The sequence below is a fragment of the Passer domesticus genome, chromosome 24 (genome assembly GCF_036417665.1).
Source record: "Passer domesticus isolate bPasDom1 chromosome 24, bPasDom1.hap1, whole genome shotgun sequence".
NCBI lineage: Eukaryota > Metazoa > Chordata > Aves > Passeriformes > Passeridae > Passer > Passer domesticus.
The window spans coordinates 1,311,973-1,319,279 of NC_087497.1; the positions used below are offsets into that span (position 1 = coordinate 1,311,973).

At 50.0% G+C, this 7,307-nt stretch overlaps 1 long non-coding RNA gene across 1 annotated transcript; it reads right to left on the minus strand.

Annotated features, from left to right (window-relative positions):
* Positions 1–2,827: 2,827 nt before the first annotated feature.
* Positions 2,828–6,132, minus strand: LOC135285721 (uncharacterized). Its single transcript, XR_010350450.1, has 3 exons — positions 5,738–6,132; positions 3,697–3,809; positions 2,828–3,258 (listed from the first exon to the last, which is right to left on the minus strand). It is a non-coding gene; the product is annotated as an uncharacterized LOC135285721 (long non-coding RNA).
* Positions 6,133–7,307: the final 1,175 nt, after the last annotated feature.

The window sequence follows — 7,307 nt, forward strand, 5'->3', positions numbered from 1 at the left end:
CAGGCTTTCAGCCAGCTCCGGAGCTGACAGCTCTGGGGATTTTCATCCAGGAGGAGGAAATGCTCCAGATGAGGGATGGAGCAGCTCTGCCATGAGGAAAGGGTGGCAGGATTGGGATTGCTCAGCCTGGAGAGGAGAAGGTTTGGGGTGACTTCTTTTAGACCTTCTGGTGCCTGAAGGAGCTGCAGGGAAGATGGAGAAAGACTTTGGCCAAGGGATGGAGGGACAGGACACAGGAAATGGCTTCAAACTGAAAAAGAGTAGGATTAGATGGGATGTTGTGATGGAATTGTTCCCTGGCAGGGTGGGGAGGGGCTGGGCTGGAATTGCCAGAGCAGCTGTGGCTGCCCCTGGATCCCTGGCAGTGCCCAAGGCCAGGTTGGACACTGGGGCTGGGAGCACCTGGGACAGTGGGAGGGTGTCCCTGCCATGGCAGGGGTGGCACTGGAAGGGCTTTCTAATCCCTTCCACCCCCTTCTCTTCCTCTGTGGATGCTTTCATGGATATATTTATAAAATCACAGATTTAGGGCAGTGCCAATACAACAATCCCCTCCCGTGTTCACACACACGGAGTTTGCTCCCCAAATACATAAAACTGCCCCCCATCCATTTATGACTGTCAGAGCCCAGAGTAAAATAAAAGCCAAAAATTTGGGAGATTTTGCCCTGTACCCGTCTGGGCTGGGGTTTCTCCTGTTTTCCTGCCCTGCACACAAGGATCTCTTGGTGCAGACAGCACTTGCTCCCCATGAATGGGGATCATTCAGAGCCCTCTGTAAATGAAGCCTCTATGGCTGTTCTTGCGGGGAAAACATAAAGTTGCTCTGTGTCATTCTGCTGTTAATTAGCAAAGATAAATACATTTCAGGTGGATGTTTTCACCAGCAGAGCTTGTGGCACACAAGCAGCATTAAAGCTTTGAAAAGAGGGTGAGAGGCAAAGGTGTGCTGGGAGCTCTGGGGCTGCATTGATGCCTCTGGAAAAGCAGTGTTTATTTTTAAAATATGAAACACCATTTCTCCCCAGGCCCCTGAGAAGGAGAACACTAGAGTCAATATTTCAGGAGGAAAATATGCATTTCGAGCTCTTCCCCAGCCTGACTGCAAGGTAAACACACAAACTGTGAACGGCCCGTGCTGGCCCCAGCGTGGCCCTGCTGCTGTTGTGGCCTTCACATGTCCTGGCATGAGGAGGCTTTGCCTCTCCTCCAGCACCTCAAACCCATGGATCCTGATGCCAAAAGTGATGCTCTAAAACACCAAATCTGCCCTTTCCTTGCACTGATAGAGAATCAGAAAATTTTGGTCCCACCTTGCTCCTGCTGAAGGCAAATGTTCAGAGTCCTCCATGCTGGACATTGGTGAGGTCACACCTCAAATTTTGGGGGAAGTTTTGGAAAATAAGGACCTGGAGGGGCTGAGGCATGTCCAGGGAAGGGAACAGAGCTGGGGAATGGTCTGGAGCCCCAGGAGAGGCTGAGGGAGCTGGAAAGGGGCTCAGCCTGGAGAAAAGGAGGCTCAGGGGGAACCTTGTGGCTCTGCACAGCTCCTGACAGGAGGGGACAGCCGGGGGGTCGGCTGTGCTCCAGGGAACAGGGACAGGAGGAGAGGGAACGTCCCCAAGCTGGGCCAGGAGGGTTGGGTATTTGGCAACATTTTCTCAGGAAAAGGATTGTGAAGCATTGGCTCAGGTGGAATCAAGGAAGTGCTGGAGTCCCCATCCCTGGAATGTCCTAAGAGGGCTTCGAGGTGGCCCTTGGGGACAGACTCAGTGGTGGTCGTGGTGGTGCTGGGGGACAGAAGGACTTGGTGATCCCAGAGGTCCTTTTCAGCCTGAGGAATTCTGTGATTCCAAGACTCCAGCGTGAGCTCAGGAGCTGCAGTTTGTCCTTCCCAGCATGAACAACTGAGAGTCACCACCTGCACCCAGGCCGGAGAGCTTTGGGTTTTCCTCACTTTCAAAGCTCTGCAAGATTCCCCAAAATCTTCATGGTTTCCTCGTGGTTCTTGTTTTCCTTTGGCTTCTTCATTGTTTTCCAGACAAATTTAATGGTTTACAAATCCCTGGTTTGCCAATTCCCCATGGCAGAATTCCATTCTGCTGGACTCCTTCTTCACCTTTCAAGTGCCAAATCTGCCAGTCTTGGGGCAGGAAAAGTAAAGCCCAGCTTAAGGAGAAGTCCTGAAAGTACTAAAATGAAAACATTAAAGCAAAATTAAAGCTGGGAAAGGTGGCAAGAGGAGAGGTGGAGGGTCCTCATTTGTCATCACACAAATAATTCTGATGGAATAAACAATGTAAATGCAGATCTTCCTCCATCACAGCCCTTCCCAGGAATGCTGATCAGCTGGGAAAAGCCAGGAAAAACAACACTGGATTTTCCATGGGTCTGGCAATTCTTGTTTAGAAGCAGCATTGCACTCAAGCCATTTGTTCTGCTCGAGTTTTAGTTCAAAACTGCATTTTAGCTTGGATTTCCCTATTTCCAGTAGACACCCCCTGATTGCATTTAATATCTCTCTGTAAATGTCACCCTGCAATGAGCCCAAGTGTTAAAATATAAATGCAGCAGCTGTCCCTGAGGCACTGCTGTGGAAATGACCCAGAAAAACGGGAAGGTTTTCTGGGGGTTAAAAAAGGAAATCTGGGATTTCAAGACGTTCCCAAACTTCCAGTGGAGCTCCAGCAGAAGGCAGGATAAGGAAATCACCTCAGGCTGGGCCAGGAGAGGTTTTGAATGGATATTGAGAAAAATTTCATCATGGAAAGGGTGGCCAGGAACTGGCACAGGCTGCCCAGGGCAGTGGTGGAGTCAAATCCCTGGAATTGCTCAAAAAATCTGTGGATTGGGCACTTTAGAGTGTGGTTTAGCGGTGACCATGGCTGGACATGAGGATCTTAAAGGTTTTTTCCGCCTTAACAATGTCATGAGTTAAATACTGGATTTTTCTTTATTTTTGTAGCTCTGGACCAGAAATTCTTCTCCAAAGGGATCTGGAGGGTGCCTGAGTCCCACAGATGAGGCAGAATGAAAAGGCTGGGAAGGGAGCAGCAGCCAAACTCTGAGTTGTTTGCTGTTGGTTTTTATTTCATTCTAAACAAACCCAGGAGTTGTAGTAAACACAGCTCTGCTGCCCTCCAGCCTCCAGAAAGCTCCAAGACTTTACAAAATGCTCCATAATTTCTGCCTATTTCTGGCTCCCTTTGATGTTCCAGGTGAGTGTTCCAAGCTGGATTCCCAGTTCAACTTTTCACCCTGCAGAGAAATGATGACAAAAGCTCCAATTCTTGTATTTTACCCCCACAATGTTTCTATTTCGGTTTGAGGGATGGAGGGACCCCTCCCAATCTCCTGCATCCCCATTTCCCACCCTGGCAATGTGGAATTACAGCAGTGGGGGCAGAGCAAAGCATCCAACAAATGATGCAAAGGAAAGGCTGGGGAGGCAGGAGTGGCTTTGAAAATAACCCCTGCACCGAGTCAGGATCAAAGGAATTTCTGTTTATCCTTCCAGCTGCAAAGAGCTGGCAAATATCCCTGGGGCTGCTGCTGGAAATAGCAAATGCTGTTTATGGCTGGGCCTTGTTTGTGTGTTTTATGGGTCACACTTATTTCACAGGGATCACTTTTTGTTTGTTCCTCGTGCCCACAGCTTCCCATGGGACTGAGCTGCCTCCTGGGCATGGTTCCTACCTCTCCTGCTGGCCACCTGCAGGGTTCTGCTCCTCCATCCCTGCCTGGATTTCTCCACCTGTGCAATTCCTCAGTTCTGGCCTGGACTGGGAGGCTCTGAGGTTGTTTCTATGCTAGAAATGAATGGTATGGCACCAGAACTTTGTGCAATTTTGGGTGTCCCAAAAGAAAAAAGGTCTAAAGGGGTTAGAGAGCAAACAAGAAGGGACATGGAGATGGGGAAGGGTTTGGAGGAGCAGCTGAGGGCACTTGGAGTGTCCAACTGGAGCAAAGAGCTCAGGGATCTGTAGCTCCTCTCGAGGGGCAGCTCCCATCTCTGCTCTGGGACAGAGCACGGCTGGAGCTGGGCCAGGGCAGCTCAGGCTGGAGATCAGGGCAAGGTTCTTCCCCCAGAGGGTGCTGGCACTGCCCAGGCTTCCCAGGGAATGGGCACGGCCCCGAGGCTGCCAGAGCTCCAGGGATGCCCAGGGTGGGGCTGTTGGGGGGTCTGGGCAGGGCCAGGGTTGGTTCCATGTTCTCTGTAGATGCTTCCAGCTGAGGATATTCCATGATTTGATGAAAGAACAGCAGGATAAGATTTACCAGTTGCAAATGTGGGCAGCTCCTTTTCTCCAAGGGGAATGACCCAAAACACCTGATGGATCAAGGCAAGGCACACAAAAGCCCCAGGAATCAGAGGATCCCAGAATCCTGTGGTAGTTTGGGCTGGAGGGGATCTTAAAGCCCATCCAGTGCCATCTCCTGCCACGGGAAGCGTCACCTTCCACTCTCTTAGGTTGCTCCAAGCCCCTCCAAAATCACTGTAAAATACTTCCATTGGCAGGAATATTCCACAAAATCCCCTTCTCCACTGGAGCTTTTGCTGTGTGGAAAAGCCACAGGTAGCCAGGGAATTTAATGGTCATCCCTGGAGTCCAGGAACATCTCAAGCTCCAGGAGATGTTGTTGATTCAGTCAAGACCCTCTCATTTATCTGTGCTGAGATCCTCAGCTCAATCATCAGGTCAATCTTCCCCTCCACCAGAGAATTGCTGCTCATTTCTCCTCTGCCCTGATCAAATCCAGCTTGGAGCAGCGCTGAGATCTTTGCGTGAGCTGGGTCTGGGCTGGGGAACATCCATAAATCAGAAGCCAAACCAGAATAACAGGGGTATTTAAAAGGGTCTTTTCTCAGTCTCCAGCCCAGCCCTGGCGGGGCCGTGGTGGGGCTTGGGAGCAGCCTGGGCCAGGCTGGGCTCAGTTTGTGTTGGCCGAGCCCTGTGGCATTTCAGAAACCCAACCCCACGTCCTGTCTCCAGCTCAGCCCTGGCCTGGCTGGGAACTCACAATAAATCCATACATTTTATCAGGGTTGGGGAAACTGGAATGCTGGAATGCTGAGCCCTGGAGGGAAAGCTATGCCCCGGCAGGAGATGGGCTGGCTTGGCTAGAGCCAGGCTCAGTTAGACCAGGTGTGAACCCACACTGAAACCAACGCCAGCTCTGCCAGACACGTCCTGACCATATCTTAGCTACTGCAGCTCTATTATCAAAGCCAATTAAAGCAAGAGGCTCAGGGACTGATTTACCTTGCTGCAGCCACTCACCAGCCAGGAGCAGTCCCCGTTATTAACGGGAATTTAATTAGAGGGAGAATCTGAATCACTGAAAGAGGTGGAGGAGGGCTTTTAACAGGATTTAGTAGGATCACACTGAGGAACCCTCCTCTGGTTTGGAAACCAAGAGAATTGCCAACATTCCACATTTGGGCATCCCCAGTTAATGGGCTTTTGGTGGGAGGAGGCTGGTTGGATGTCCCAGAGGGAATACTTAGGGCAGGATGTGCTTTTCCAAAGGGAATCTCCACCCTGGCAGCCCATCCCGAGGCCTCCTCCAGGTCTGGCTTGGAGCAGCCAAGGAGGGAAATGAGAATGGCTCCAGCACCCAGCCTGCTCCTGTAGCTGTGACCAAGAGAAGAAGTGTGGAATGTTCTGTCCCAGAGCTGTCCCATGTGGGGGGATACAATATAAGAAAATAAAAATAGTGTAGAAAGTAACCTCACCCCTAAAGAGCTGCAGCTGGGCCAATTATCAAAGTTTCGGAGGAGGCCTGGCTTTAACAGGCCACAGCTGTAACCAGTAATAAGAGTGCTATAAAAGAGTCAGTTGGCTGCTTTCTGAGGAAGAGAGAGTTGGTGCTCTGAGGAGCAGCCCATGAGAAGACACCAAGATGGTATGAAACTTTTGTGATAAGGAGACAGCAGTACAGAACTTTTGCAAGAGCATGATAACAGTCCCACACTGCCCCTGGCTCTGATATAGAATATTTAGGGCAGGATGTGCCTTTCCAAAGGGAATCTCCACCCTGGCAGCCAATCCCGAGGCCTCCTCCAGGCCTGGCTTGGAGCAGCCAAAGTGAGAAATAAGAAGAGCTCCAGCACCCAGCCTGGTCCCATGGCTGTGACCAAAAGGAGAAGAGTGGAATGTTGTGTCCCAGACCTCTCCCACACCGCCTCAGGCTCTGATAAGGAATATTTTGTGCTTTTCCAAAGGGAGGGCCCATCCTGAGGTCTCCTTCAGGCCTGGCTTGGAGCAGCCGAGGAGGGAAATGAGAATGGCTCCAGCACCCAGCCTGGTCCTGTGGCTGTGACCAAGGCATGTGTGGAGTGCTCAGTAACCAAATTGATTAATAATTCAGAGGTCACATTTAACCTCTCCACAGAAGAAAGCAGGAGACGGGGCTGGGCCTTGCTGCAACAATCTGGGCTCTCCTGTAAAGTTTCCTGGTGGAATTTCGAGTTGCTCTCTTGCTCTTTAGTTGCAGTTAAACAATTGGCAGATGTGATGGCAGAAAATTAATTTTCTGCTAGGAGGATTGGAGTGGTTCGAGATTTTGGGGTGATTTCTGAGCATGTTTAAAAGCACTGGAGCCACTGAGATGTCATTTGGGGCACCCTTCCAGACTCCAGGTCTGCTGTGGAGCATCCTGGTGCCCAGAAAAAGGAGACAGAGCACAGAAAAACTGAATTTTCCCTCCTTAATAGGAAAATCAGTTGGAAAATATACAACCAACTTCCTCTTCATCCCCATTACAGAAATGGACATAGAGTGAAAAGAGCAGGGGCAGCAGCACATTTCTTATTCATTCTCTGCAAATATTCCATTGAAGTTTGCTGTTAAATATTCCATTGAAGCCTGGTTTGTGCTGGTTCAGAGTGGAGCAGCCCCCCCGGGCTGTGATCTGAGCTGGAACTGAGACTTTATTTAAGACTGAGAAAACCCCACTTTTTTCACACTGTGATGTTTGAAAAGAGCACAAAATGATCCCAAAAGGGGAGCAGGTGTGGAATTCCAGGGACATCAGCAGTGCCATCAGTGACATCTGGAGGGCCTGAGCTGGGCAGAGCCACTGGTGAACAGGCACAGATCCTTATCACTGCTGATAAGGCAAAGAGGCAGATTTTGAGAGGAAATTGAAAGAGAAATATCAGCTTTTCCTTTGCAAGCAGCACAAGCATGAGAAAGATCAGGCCAAGGTCAAAGCACGATTTTTTGCTCACTAAATTTTTTTAGAAATCAAATTATTTCTTCCTTTACTCAGCAATCAGACACCCTCAGAAACCAGACTCAGAG